General features: G+C 36.4%; 1 pseudogene; it reads right to left on the bottom strand.

The window, feature by feature from the left end:
- Positions 1 to 208: 208 nt before the first annotated feature.
- Positions 209 to 1,356, bottom strand: LOC102742251 (scaffold protein ILK pseudogene; annotated as a pseudogene).
- Positions 1,357 to 15,324: the final 13,968 nt, after the last annotated feature.

Raw genomic sequence — 15,324 nt, 5'->3', positions numbered from 1 at the left:
ATCTTCCCTCATCTTTTCCTACCTTGAAGGAAATATTTCCTGTTCTGTGTTTCAGCACCACCTAGTATATTATGGTATAATCTCATTCTCCTTTTGCATCATATTTAATTGCTTTTTTGGTCTCCCCTTTGCCTTGTAACTATTTTGATTCTTGTTTCTTTTTTCTGTACAGATGTCTTTCATTGAGGACCATTTCAAATCCTTTTTTTTTTTCTTTTTCATAATAAACTTTATTGTGACAGGCAGGGCTAGTCCCTCCCATGCTGGGAGATACTGTGTGGCAAGTGACAAAGCTCTGAGCCTAGCTCTTTTGGGGGCTGCAGTGGTAAGGATGGCGAAGGGGATGGACCCCATGGCTGGGGTACTAACATGACTGGAGGCATCGAGTGTGTGATGAAGCTGGGGTGAGGAGCAGGTGGAGACTGACTGGCACCTAGCACTGGGAGCACATTTGGATGTGAGAAAATCCTGAGACGGGGACACTCCTCATTGAAGTCCCTGCTCTTCCTTGTACTCCAGTCTCAAACCTTTAGCACTGCCCTGCCAACGGCCCTTCCATAGTTTTCCAGAGTGATTCTCATTGATCTTTGCCGGAAAGTTGAGCTGTTTGAAGTCAATGCCAAAGTGTTTGTTCAGAGTCCCATTTCTGGGCTGAGTGAGGGTGGTTCCCTTCCAGAATGTGTCCTTGTATAGAATATGGTTAGGGTTGTGGCCCATCTTCTCTGCACGCTCTTGGAGGAGCTCTCTCAGGGGTGCCTTGGCTTTGTCCACAGGCATCTCTCCATACTTGTTACAAATGCTGACAAGGGCCCCATTAGCCACCAGGTTCTCTGCAACCCGATCTTGGCCCCCAAAACAGGCATAGTGCAAGGCAGATTTCCATGCTTGTTCATTGCACTGATGTTAGCTTTATACTGCAGCAGCTTCTGCACAATATCCCGGTGTCCATGACTGGCTGCCACGTGCAGGGTGGTGTCATCCCTATGGTTCATCACATTGATTTGTGTCCCCCGTATGATTAGCATCTCAACCACAGCAGAACGGCCCTCTTGGCAGGCCCAGTACAAGGGGGAGAAGCCATGATCACCCCCATGGTTGAGGTAGTTCTCCATGGTGTTCAGCCACAGGTGAACAGCCACCGCGTTGCCCCTCTGGCACTGAGTGAAAATGTCATCCATAGCAGCGTCTGGGCGCTGAGTCCAGTAGATTGGGGAAGACTGTAGACAGGACTCGGGCTGGGAGGAGCCTTCTTCGGGGAACTCCCCTCCAGCCGAGCCCGCCGTTGGTCCACCCCTGGACCTCTCCAGACAGCACGGGCCCCCATTCCTCCCTCCTTCTCACCTCCCTTGCCCTTCTCTCAAATCCTTTTTTTAAAGTTTTTATTTAAATTCCAGTTAGTTAACGTACAGTGTAATATTTGTTTCAGTTGTATAATATAGTGATTCAGCACTTCCATGCAACACTTAGTACTGATCACAAGTGCCCTCCTTGATCCCCATCATCTATTTAACCCATCCCCCTACCCACCTCCACTCTGGTAACCATCAGTTTGCTCTCTGTAGTGAAGGGCGTTTCTTGGTTTGCCTCTCTTTCTTTTTTCCCCTATGTTCATTTGTTTTGTTTCTTAAATTCCACAAATGAATAAAATCATAATGGTATTTGTCTTTCTCTGTCTGACTTATTTCACTTAGCATAATACTCTCTAGCTCCATCCATGCCATTGCAAGTGGCTAGATTTCATTCTTTTTTATGGATGAGTAATATTCCATTATATATATATATATAACTTCCTCTACATCCATTCATCAGTTGATGGACACTTGGGCTGTTTCCATAATTTGGCTATTGTAGATACTGCTGGTATAAACCATGGGGTGGCTGTATCCCTTTGAATTAGTATCTTTGTATTCTTTAGGTAAATACCAAGTAGTTCAATTGCTGGATTGTAGGGTAGTTCTATTTTTAGCTTTCTGAGGAAACTCCATACTGTTTTCCAGAATGGATGCACCAGTTTGCATTCCCACCAACAGTGTAGGAGGGTTCCCCTTTCTCCACATCCTCTCCAACACCTGTTGTTTCCTCTGTTGTTGATTTTAGCCATTCTGACAGGTGTGAGGTGATATCTCATTGTAGTTTTGATTTATATTTCCCTGATGATCAGTGATTTGAGTATCTTTTCATGTTTGTTGGCCATTGCATGTCTTCTTTGGAAAAATGTCTATTTATATCTTTTGCTCATTTCTTAACTGGATTATTTGTTTTTTGGATGTTGAGTTTGATAAGTTCATTATAGATTTTGAATACTAGCCCTTTATCAGATATGACATTTGCAAATATCTTCTTCCATTCTAGGGCTGCCTTCTAGTTTTGTTGATTGTTTCCTTCTCTGTGCAGAAGCTTTTTATTTTGATGACATTCAATAGTTAATTTTTGTTTTTGTTACCCTTGCCTCAGACGACATATCTAGAAAGAGGTTGCTATAGCACATGTCAAAGAAGTTACTGCCTGTGTTCTTCTATAGGATTTTTTATGGTTTCAGCTCTCACATTTAGGTCTTTAATCCAATTTGAATTTATTTTTCTGTTTGGTGTAAGAAAATGGTCCAGTTTCATTCTTTTGCATGTGGCTGTCCAATTTTCCCAACACCATTTGTTGAAGAGACTGTCTTTTTCCTGTTGGATATTCTTTCCTGCTTTGTCAAAGATGAATTCACCATATAGTTGTGGATTTTTTTCTCGTTTTTCTTTTTTGTTCTATTGATCTATGTGTCTATTTTTGTGCCAGCACTGTACTGTTTTGATCACTACAGCTTTGTATTATAATTTGAAGTCTGGAATTGTGATGCCTCCAGCTTTGCTTTTCTTTTTCAAGATTGCTTTGGCTATTCCGGGTCTTTTCTGGTTCCACATAAATTTTAGGATTACTTGTTCTAGCTCTGTGAAAAATGCTGTTGGTATTTTGGTAGGGATTGCATTAAATGTGTAGATTGCTATAGGTAGTACAAACATTTTAACAATATTTGTTCTTCCAATCCATGAGCATGGAATGTCTTTCCATTTCTTTGCGTCGTCTTTAGTTTCTTTCATCAGCATTTTATAGTTTTCAAAGTACAGGCCTTTCAGCTCTTTGGTTAGGTTTTCTTCCTAGGCATCTTATTGTTTTTGGTGCAATTGTAAATGATTCCTTAAATTCTCTTCCTGCTGCTTCATTGTTGGTGCATAGCAATGCAACAGATTTCTGTATGTTGATTTTTTTATCCTGTGACTTTACTGAATTAATTTACCAGGTTTTTAAAATTTATTTATGAGAGAGAGAGAGAGAAAACAGGTGGGGGGAGTGGCAGAGGGAGTGGGAGAAGCAGACACCCCACTGAGCAGGGAGCCCAACTTGGGGCTCGGCCTGATCCCAGGACTCTGGGATCATGACCTGAGCCGAAGACAGACACTTAACTGACTGAGCCACCCAGGCACCCCTCATTTATCAGTTTTAAGAGTTTTTTGGTAGTCTTTTAGGTTTTCTATATAGAGTGTCATGTCATCTGTAAATAGTGAAAGTTTTACTTCTTCCTTGCCAATTTGGATGCCTTTTTTTTTTCTTTTTGTTGTCTGATGGCTGAAGCTAGGACTTCTAGTACTATGTTAAAAAACAGTGGTGAGAGTGGACATCCCTGTCTTGTTCCTGACCATAGAGGAAACCTCTTAGTTTTTCCCCATTGAGGAGGATATTTGCTGTGCGTTTTTCATATCTGGCTTTTATTATGTTGAGGTATGTTCCTTTTAAACCTACTTTGTTGAGGTTTTTGTTTTTTGAGGGTTTTTATCATGAAGGGATGTTGTACTTCAAATCCTTTTTTTAGGGGCACCCTGGTGGCTCAGTTGGTTGAGCGACTGACTCTTGATTTGGGGTCAGGTCATGATCTCAGGGTCATGGGATCTAGCTCCATTCAGCGGGGAGTCTGCTTGAGGATTTTCTCTCTCTCCTTCTTCCTCTGCCCCTCCCCCCAGTCGTGCACACTCTCTCTCTTTCTCTAAAATAAATAAATATTTTTAAAAATATGTTTTTTAGGGGTAAAAAGATTATATCAGTGAATAAATGTCTTTTCTTCTAGGTTGGACATTAGATAAAGGCAGGACCACATCGTGGTTGCTTTTACCTTAATCAATAAATACATGCTAATTGGATTGAAGGGGATATAAATTGAATTGTTTTGAACACCAATTAAATGAAAGATGCTTCAGAAAGAATTTTTATAAATAAGAAAGAGACCTGAGGTTTGCTATGCAAATTCATACTAATACTGAAAATCCTTTGAGTGGTAAGTCACTTTGTAGGTTTCATGTTTTGTCAGACACAATTTATATTTCAAATTATGGAAGGATTGAAAGTTGTAAGAGTAAGAATAATTTCTGATATGATAAATTAATATCAAAGCAAATGTTTATTTTATAAGGAATCAGTGGGGTTATTTAACCCTAGGTACTTTTGTTTGAATATTACTGGTTCTGGCTAATGAATGAAAAATTAATAGAGAGAAAATAAAGTAGCACAAGTATACACCAGACTTAGTAAATACCAGAATGAGAAAACACCCATAGTTTATCTAATCAAACCATGTGTGTTGGTTCCAGACACACCTGATGGCAGGGACATTTGCCTGGAGGGCAGTGTTCTTCATGAAAATATTTAAATGCATCTATGTTACTTTATTCATTTTTTATAAGCCATTATGTCATTCATCTATGTATTTTTCAAATACTCCTTGAATCTGTTAATATTGTCAACTTGTATCACAGCTTTAACAGATTCCACCTACTGACTCAAGCCAATCAAATCCAAATAATATTTACCAAGTGCCTATGATAAGCCAGCCTCTATTCTAAGCAATGTTATTCAAAAGCATAACAGCAGACTTTGTTTTAAGAAGATTGGCTAACATAAACACTGTTATAAAATAGCACGATGAAACAGCCAGTGGTAATTTTACATAAATATTAGAAGAGCTCGGAAGAGAAGCTTCTAATCTGTACCAGTAGGACTAGAGTTGGCTTTCAGGAAAAACTGAAGACTATTAGAAAACTTGAAGCAAAGTTACGCAGTTAGAAGTGAGGGAAGACGGAAGAAATGGAAATTCCAAGCAGAGGAGAAAGTGTGAGTTAAAGCACAGAGAAGCATGAATCAGTAGAACTGGAAACTGCTGACAGTTCAGGGTTGCTGAAAGATAAACCATCCTCAAACTGGCATGAAAGGTATGACCAGTATTTCTAATGTCTTAGAATTTGGTCAATAAAACTATGGTTGCTTTCTCTTTTGTGTTGCACGTCTTTAAAAAAAAATTCTGACCTTTTAGGACAACAGTCATAATAGGTATAATGGTAATAATATATATCATATAATATATAATTAGATATTATAGATAAACATATATTATACATAATAGATAATACACAATAATATATATTATGTATATATAATAATACCTATATAAGTGTATACATAATGATATGTATATATTATATGTAGTTACAAGACATAATTATATATAATTTCTTAAAGGCTTATGTGCCAGACATTGCGCCAAGTTTTTTGCATCTGTCATCCAACTTTATCCTCACAAAATCATTTGAAGTAGATAGTATTATCAGCCCCATTTTACAGAATGAAGAAGTGAACTTAGTTGTCCAAGTTCTTATTGTTACCAGTATTGGAATCCAGATAATCTTAGGTGCCTTCACTGAACACTTGAAGTTTCTCTGTATCATTTTGAGGTAGTAATTAACCTTTCATTAATTGCGTTGTGTTTTTTTTTAAGATTTTATTTATTTATTTGACAGAGAGAGACACAGCTAGAGAGGGAACACAAGCAGGGGGAGCGGGAGAGGAAGAAGCAGGCTTCCCACAGAGCAGGGACCCTGATGCGGGGCTCGATCCCAGGACCCTGGGATTATGACCTGAGCAGAAGGCAGACGCTTAACGACTGAGCCACCCAGGCACCCCTCATTAATTGAGTTTTTAAGCAAAGAACTTTTTAAGTGAACAATTCTAAGGTGTGGTTTGTCATTTTCTCTGTTCTCCAGAATGATGTGGAATTTCCTATGGAAAATCTTAGGACCCCATTCGTCACTGATGTTCTTTGAGAAATAATTATTTTGGCTCCTCAAAGCTCTTTAACTCTCTACCCCACTTTTTGTCACTTTCTAAATTATAATTATCCATTCAGTCATTCAGGATTAGATCATGGTTATTATATTTTTAAATCTGTTCTCTCTTCTGTCTTTGAACTGGCAAGTTTCTCTCAAGAAATGGATGCACGTTTTCTGCTTTTTGAAGGAGATGATATACCTAATACTAAGACGTCTACACTGTGACTTCTTAACCTTGATTAAATTAACATTCTATTCTGAGTCTACCCCATATCATATTTTTCCCTTGAGCTCAGACAAAATTAGTACGAATTTGTATTGTTCTTGTTTTTATACCTTCAGAAACTTTGAATTATAGTTCTGACATTTAAAGAGAGAACTATATCAACAATTTAAGCAAACTTTCCTTTGATTTGTTCTGATTAAATCAGCCAGTCCCAGTCCAAATTCCTCCCTTTTCTCAAGCTTTCTCAATTAAACAAAAAATGGTTATGTGTGAGGCTTTTACCTTATACTGTAGGTCTTTATTTCCTAAGGTATTTTGGTTTTACAACTTGAAAGAAATTTATTTCTATTATTATGAACCAATGTATAATTTTCTTTAAATGTTTGAACAAATCATGGCATCATGCTGTAAAAAGAAAACTCTAGTGGAGGTTAAAAACATCCCACTCTCCATTTATCCCTAACCCAAAGCCTTAATGCACTATATCATTAACCTGAATTACCTATCTTTTTTGACCAAGGGCTCTCAAATGTCAGTGTGAAAAATAATCACTTGAAGAACTTGTTAAAATGAAAATTATCTGGCTCCTTCGATAGGTTGCCAGGGTGGAGTACAAGAACACCTGTGACAAGCTTCATTATATAATAGTAATGTAGCATCCTCTGGACACACTTAAGAATCGCTGCATAAGACTGCTACAAAACACTTCCTTTCCCAGAGCTCTACTTTTGCTAGGGAAGCTCCTTGACACATCTTCCCTGGAAGCTCACCTAATTTATTTATTTTTAATAGTTTTATTGAGGTAAAATTTTATGCACAGTAAAATGCATTCGTTGTAAGAATACAATTCAAGAATTTTTAGTAAACTTATTGAATCATGTAATCATTAACACAATTCAACTTTCAGATATGTCCATTAGCCTAAAAAGTTTCCTTATGCCCTTTCTCAGTCTGCTGTTTGCTTTCTGTCTTTATATATTTGCCTTTTCTGGACATTTGAATCATTTGCTATGTGGTCTTTTTTGCCTAGCCTCTTTCATTAAGCATAATGATTTGAGATCTACCCATGTTATAGTATGTATATATCAGTGGTTTGTTCCTTTTCATTGATGAATAGTATTCCATTGTATGGACTTACCATATTTTAAAAACATGTATGTTTCAGTACACAGATATTTGAATTGTTTCAAGTTTTGGCTTCTATGAATACCGCTGTGATAATTTATGTATGAATCTATTTGGACATTTTTAACATTTTTATTTTTCTTGGATACCTTCATCTAATTGGTTTTTAAAACCAGCTGTCCAATGTTCAAATATTTTATTTCCATTATCAAAATTATATTAAAAATAATTTTTATTCCTTAAGGAAGAACACAAATTTACAGGTATATACATATATTGCTTATGTTACATTAAGTATACAGTTTATGAATCATGTACCAGAAATCAGTAGTTCTCTAATTCAAATTTTATGCTTCCTTCCTCCTTAAGTAACAAATTTTGTTTTGTTTTGTTTTGTTTTTCTGAGTACATTGTTACTGAATCAAAAGACTTCCCAGTTTCCATTGCAGTTAAATGCGTCCATGTGATTAAGCCCCAACCAAAGAGCTGTGACTAGATATGCTATTTGGAATTTTGGGGAAGACTGCATAGAACAAGTTTACTTAAGCTTGCAGGGACAGTTACTTGTAATTATACCTTTTATGCTTCTTTCAGTGTTCATTGATGATATAATATCTGGTATTCCAACAGCCATTGTGGGCCATAAATTAACCTAGGAGATATAAGCCATATCTTTGGGTAGGACAAAAAAAAAAAAGTTGGGTCCCTACCAAGTTAGAACAGTCCACAAGAACACCCTCATTTCTGATACTGATTGCAAATTCAAGAGTCTGCAATACCACCATTAGGTTCAATGATTTTTAGAGGACTAACAGACCTCACTGAAAGCTCATGGTTATGGTATATTACAGTTAAAGGATACAGATTAAAATTAGCCAGGGGAAGAGGTGCATAGGCCAGAGTCCGGGAAACAGAGCCCAAGCACAGACGATCTAGCTTCTAGCTTCCAGTTTTTTGTCCTTTCCTGATGGAGTTATAGACAGCATTAATTTCCCAGAAATTATGTGTGACAGTATGCACTGAATATTGCCAACCAGGCTGCTTACCAGAGCCTTGCTGTCCAGAGTCTTTATAGAGACTCAATAATGCAAACCTTGTTGGACACCTATATAAGGCTGACTTCCGTCTCCATCTCCTCTGAAAATCTGATACCATGTGACCCAAAGCTCCCATCCTAAATCTCTTTGTTATTATCTGGTCTGTCCCAAGGTCCCCAACCTAGATCACATTCTTGGTGTAGCACAAAGTTCTTACCCCAGATCACATTGTTACATATGACTGACCTAAGGCCCTGAGGTAAACAAAAATATTTTTAACAAACACTGTGTTCTTTTTTTTTTAATTTTATTATGTTATGTTAGTCACCATACAAGACATCATTGGTTTTGATGTGGTGATCCACGATCCGTTGTTTTCGTATAACACCCAGTGCTCCATGGAGTACAGACTGAGGGTTCTAGAGGGGAGAGGTGAGGGGGGATGGGTTAGCCTGGTGATGGGTATTAAAGAGGGCACGTACTGAATGGAGCACTGGGTGTTATACGCAAACAATGAATCATGGAACATGACATCAAAAACTAATGATGTAATGTATGGTGATTAACATAACATAATAATTAAAAAAATGAAAACATTATACATAAAAAAAGATATGCAGTTGCTGTGACTGCATGAAATTATATAATTATAGGATAGCTATCCACGTGTAAGAATGTCATGTAAAGAAACAACTAAATAAAGAATGGGTAACAGCAGCATTATAGAGGGGAGAATAAAGTGCAGTCATATACACCAATATATAAACACTGTTCACATGTAGATGATAATTTTGAAAAAAAATTTCTCCGTGAAAAATGAAATCATCCTTTAACTAAGAAAGTATTGAAATGGTGCTCGTGAACTGTACATGTGTTGGGGGAGGACTGTCCTGTAATTCTCAAATTACCAACCACAATGAAAGATGCTACAAAACTTTTCTCCACATTTTGGATGATCAAGAGATTCAATATCCAAATGGGCTATAATTTCAAACTAAGAATAAGCATACAGATTTATAATAAATTTCTGACACAGACAGTATACATGATGATGGAATTTGCACACAGCAGAAATTTAACAATAACATTTTGACAAAATAGTGGTTTATGTTTATCAGTTATGAGACATCTGGAAGTAGGCTGTCCAGAGCTGATTAAATTGCTTAAGTAAATAAGCAAGGATTCTGATTTATTCAAGCTTCTTTTTCTGCTTTCCTATGCACATTGCCCCATTGGTTTACAGATGACTGCTCTACCTCCAGAACTTGGTTCTATGTCCCAGTCAGGATAAAAAGGAAAAAGTACAAAGAGTAAAAGTTACATGCTAGCTAAGACTTCCCTCCTTATTAAAGAAACTGTGCATTCTTAGAAGCCCCTTCTTAGTAGACATCTGTTTAGATCTTGTTGCACATAGTGAAGTCTTAAATCCACCCCTAACTGCAAGGGAAAATAGGGGTATAAGCATTTTCACTGGGCATATTGCCCTAAACAAAACCAGCAGACTAAAGATATTAATCAAAAAACAAGTTAAGATCTGTCACGAAAGAACAGGGGGTGGATGTAGAATCTGGTCTCAGTGAATTTAAAAGATAGTAAATAGAAATTATTTTTTATTATGTGATTTAATTTTATACTATTTCTCTATATTTTTAAGCAATATTATGAGTCAAATGTGAAATAAACTGAGCTGCGCAAATGTTATTTAACCAAAAATTTATTATTTTTCTTACTGCCTTATAAAGATATAAAAGAAAAAGGAAAGTGTTTCAAAAACAGTTCTAGTTCTGTTGTGCAACATAATGCTTTGCCAATGCATGTTGAAATATCAATGATATAAACATAGATATTATTTTATTAAATTTTAGTTTTTCTTACTTTAAGTAACCTGCTTTTTTTAAAATTTTATTTTATTATGTTATGCTGATCACCATACATTACATCATTCGTTTTTGATGTAGTGTTCCATGATTCATTGTTTGTGTATAACACCCAGTGCTCCATGCAAAACGTGCCCTCTTTAATACCCATCACCAGGCTAACCCATCCTCCCACCCCCCTCCCCTCTAGAACTCTCAGTTTGTTTTTCAGAGTCCATCGTCTCTCATGGTTTGTCTTCCCCTCCGATTCCCCCCTTGATTTTTCCCTTCCTACTATCTTCTTTTTTTTTTTAACATATAATGTATTATTTGTACCTCCAAAACAAATAATACATTATTTATTAAAGTAACCTGCTTTTGATATTAAATTTTTATTTCCAATATTATGTAACCAAAATTTAGCACAGATATGTCAAAAATAGCAGGTTTGTTAATAGATCATCTTTGAAATATTATGAATATTAGAACAGAATTTACATGGTCATCCATAAAATTTCAATTTAGAACTTATTTTCCAGAGTGAACTGAGATGAAATGAAAGGGGAAAAGTCATAATATATGCTATCTGATATTCTTCTCTGATTTTAATGTCTTTAGAATTTTTCTCCTAAAAGTTGAGGAATACTGACTCAGTTATTGTGAAATTTTGCTTTTATGTGAAGGGTTTTCTCTCTGTATGCATAATGTAACTTTCGTGATTATTAAATTACTAGTGTTTTTCTTATTAAATTAAAATATTTTAACCACTGAAATTTAAAAAAATTAAATCAGAAATGCTTCTCAAATTTATCATATACTGTCATGACTAAGTTAATAGTGAGTGTAAGTAAATATTTTCTCTTTTTAAAACATATTTTTAATTTTCAGATAATTTTAAACATACAGAAATTTGCAAAGATAGTAAAAATAGTACTTATATACCAGTTTTTTATTTTTATTTTAACATGTTACACTACTGTGGTACATTTGTCAGAACTAAGAAGGAATACTGGTATATTATTATTAAATAAACTCCAGACTTTGGATTTCACCAGTTTTTCCAGTAATGTCCCCTCTCTTTTCCAAGATTCAATTCAAGGCACCCTAGTGCATTTAACTGTGTGGTCTCCCTACTCTCCTCTGGTCTCTGACGTTTTCTCAGTCTTACCTTGATTTTCAAGTCTTCAGCAGTTTTGAGTCCCATCCATGTGTCCTGGGGAATTTCCCCCAATCTGGGTTCGTCTGATGTTTTTCTTATGTTTAACATGGGGTTGTAGGTTTTGGGGAAAGAATAACAGAGAGGTGAAATATTTTTCTTGTCATATCACATTGAGGGTATATGCTATCCACATGATATCACTGACAATGCTAAGCTTGGTTAAGGTAGTGTTTGCTAAGTTTCTCCACTATAAAGCTACTGTTTTTCCCTTTCCCTACTCAACTCTTTGAAAGCGAGTCATTAAGTCCAGCTCACCTTCCTGAAGGAAGTATATTTATTTGCATGATTTTGAATTCCTTTGTAAGAAAGATTTGTATTTTCTTCCTTATTTATTTATCCAATGTAAATATTTTAACTTGATGGCAAAATTTTTTCTTTAGGTAATGTCTTATACAATATATTAACTTTAGAATATTACATGATGTATCAGTTAGGGTTCTCCAGAGAAACAGACCAATAGGAAATATATATACATATATGTATATGTATACACATACCCATACAACTTACATGTACATATACCTATACATTGTGAGAGAGAGAGTGTTAATTCAAGGAATTGGCTCATGTAATTATGGGGGCTGACAAATCTGAAATAAGGCAGACCAGCAAGCTGGAAGTTCTTGGGTAGAAGTTGATGCTATAAGCCTGAGGCAGAATTTCATCTTTGGGAAACTTTAGTTGTTGCTTTTAAAGCCTTTCTACTGGATGAGGCCCACCCAAATTATCAAGAGCAATCTCCTTGACTTGAGGTCAGCTGATCATAGATGTTCACCACATTTACAAAATACCTTCACAGTGATAACTAGAGTAGTGCTCAATTAAATAACTGGATACTATATCGGGATGACACATAAAGCTAACATGGACTATGGGTTAAATTTGTGTCCGCACAAAAGAAGACACTGGTGCAAGTTTTGGGGTCTTTTTCCTCTTAAAGTGAGTTAATTTAACTTTATTTCCTATCATTTGCCTTTTTAAATAAGCAAACAAACTAATCAAATAAAATATGTAGAGCTGTAAAACCACCTGGGTAAAGGAACTTTGGTCATTTTCCAAGAAAGAAAAGGAATTACAAAGAAAAACTAGTGCATCAAAGGCAAAAACAACTGCTCTCTCTTAGCCTAGGTTCCCCCAGAGCAAAGCCTGAGACAGTCAATGGAAGAATGTAATTTTAGGATGCAAGAATGAGGGACAGGCGAATAAATAGAGAAGAAGTTAAAATACAAGACTATGTCTACCAAGATCTACTCTATGAGTGATGGGTACTCAATCCCACAAGACCTTCTGAAGAATCTCCTAAGATGTGCTCAGAATTGACTGCGATTGGCTAATATTCCATTGTGTGTGTGTGTGTGTGTGTGTGTGTGTATGTATACACACACCTACATCACATCTTCTTTATCCATTCATCTATGGATGGACACTGGGTTGAATATTAGCCATAAAAAAGAATAAAATCTTGTCATTTGTGACAACATGGGTGGACCTAGAGGGTATTATGCTAAGTGAAATAAGTCAGGCAGAGAAAGACACATACAATATGATTTCACTTATATGTGGAAGCTAAAAATAAAAACAAATGAACAAACAAACACCAAAAAGAAATGGAAACAGGCTCACAAATAAAGAGAACAAAATGGTGGTCGTCAAAGTAGAGGGGTGTAGGGGGATGGTCAAAATAGGTGAAGGGGATTAAGAGCTACAATCCTGCACATATAAAATAAGTTAGGGAGATGAAAAGTACAGCACAGGGAATATAGTCAATAATATTATAATAACTTTGTGTGTTGACAAATGGTAACTACAGTTATCATGGTAAGCATTGCATAATGTATAGATCTGTTGAGCCACAGTGTTGTACACCTGCAAGTAATATAATACTGTATGGCAACTATAATTCAATGAAAATAAACCAATCAAGTGCCCATATATTTAAAAAAAAAAAAAAGTTGACTGAGATTGCCCATTGGTGTAGGGTAGGCACCCCGTGAGGGCCACGTGGTTTTCTGCAAGACTGGTGCAGGAAGGGAGAGGCCCCGAGCAGGCTCAGGTGAGGAGCTGCTGTTATTGGCCTGCAAGAAGCTGGCAGCTAGTGCAGTGGCGGGGTCAGGCGGTGGGTGGACAGGTTATGAAGAGAGGTGCGTAAGAGGCACAGAGATGTACAGACATGCTCCTAACTTTTGTGATCATGTTCAGTAAAGTCATCCTCACTGTTTGTCTACTTCACTGTCAGGAGAAAACCTGTGTCATTTATAATCTCGCAAGCAAGCACGACCATTTCCTTATTAGCTTTGGTAGACTTTCAGGGCCGGGATAGACCCTGAATGGCCGGAGAGATACATTTTTCAAGGATTAAAAAAAAAAAAAATGAGGCCATTTTCTCCTACTAAACATTTGAGGATTCATTATCTCAGCCTAGAGTATGGCTTCCCTATTGAGGCTCCCTACTGCAGGGTCTCTCCCTTCTGATACCTACAGCACCCTCCTGTCAGATACATCTGTTTATTCCGTTCATTTTGAACAAATCGATGCATCTTACTGCAGCCTTAGCTAATTTTGAGCCTTAGCAGACTGCTTTCAGCATTTAGATAATTCCCAGAACTTATTTGTCAATGTGTAGTATTCCTCTCCCTGAGAAGTAAACTATTAATTTTATTTTCCTGATATTATTGTTGGTAATTCCCAAGGTCTATTGAACCATAGTACCTCACTATGATAAAATTTCAAAACCATCTGCTTTAAAAATAACACCTTTTTCTTGGCTTGACATTTTGTCCATCAGCCATTGGTCATGAATGTATCCCGCATACATTTTTTTTAATTGAAGAAATTTAGAATATCACCATTTTCTCTGAATTTCACAAACATTTCTCTGACGAATAATACTATAAGTGAAAGGGTTTTATGTATATATAATTACCAGGAAATGGACATTAGAAAGAAGAGCCTTGAGTCAATTTTAATTCCCATTACTGCAAAAGTTTAAACAGAAACATGTATTTTTCTTATTTGTCCATCTCTTATCAAGTGGGAATTTTTTCCCTCAATAATTACATTAAATTACATTTTAAATTACATTTAAGTTTAATTACATTTAGTTTTACATTTTAATTACATTTGCTGGATTCCTATGGATCTCATCAAAATAACTTCAAATTTTTCAGACTTGTTAGCATTTCAGATCATTGATTAATAACGACAGAGAAATCGATTGTGTACCTACCATGTGCCAAATATTGTGCTAAGTACTTCACATACATTTCTTCATTCAGTCCTCACAGCGACCCAAACAACAGATGAGGACATGGAGGCTTGCACAGTGGTCTAGCTTGCCTAAGACCGCAGAGTCAATAATAAGAGTAAAATACATAATCAATCTCTATAATCAGTGTGACAAACCTAATTTCGGAAACCCTTCAGAGGCTGGCACCACCCTGACAATATTTTTCATTTGGGCCTGACACACATTATCTTCTCGATTTTAATAATCTGCTCATTTCTTACGCAAGACTTCTAAGCTTTACAACTTTGACAAGAGTTTCTGTAACTATCTCACAACCTCAATATCTCTCTTAATTTAAACATACGGAGTCTTCTTTCTTACTACAGAGGAAGAATGCATCTTACCTCCCTATTACTGTTAAATACTACCGCCCGACCATTTCTTCATGTTTTCCGTCTCCTCTACTACACTTTGTTTTGAATCCTTCTCTTTCTT

This window comes from Leptonychotes weddellii, chromosome 8, assembly GCF_054177405.1.
Source record: "Leptonychotes weddellii isolate Sample4059 chromosome 8, ASM5417740v2, whole genome shotgun sequence".
Classification (NCBI taxonomy): domain Eukaryota; kingdom Metazoa; phylum Chordata; class Mammalia; order Carnivora; family Phocidae; genus Leptonychotes; species Leptonychotes weddellii.
This window is presented reverse-complemented; position numbering and strand designations above follow the sequence as displayed.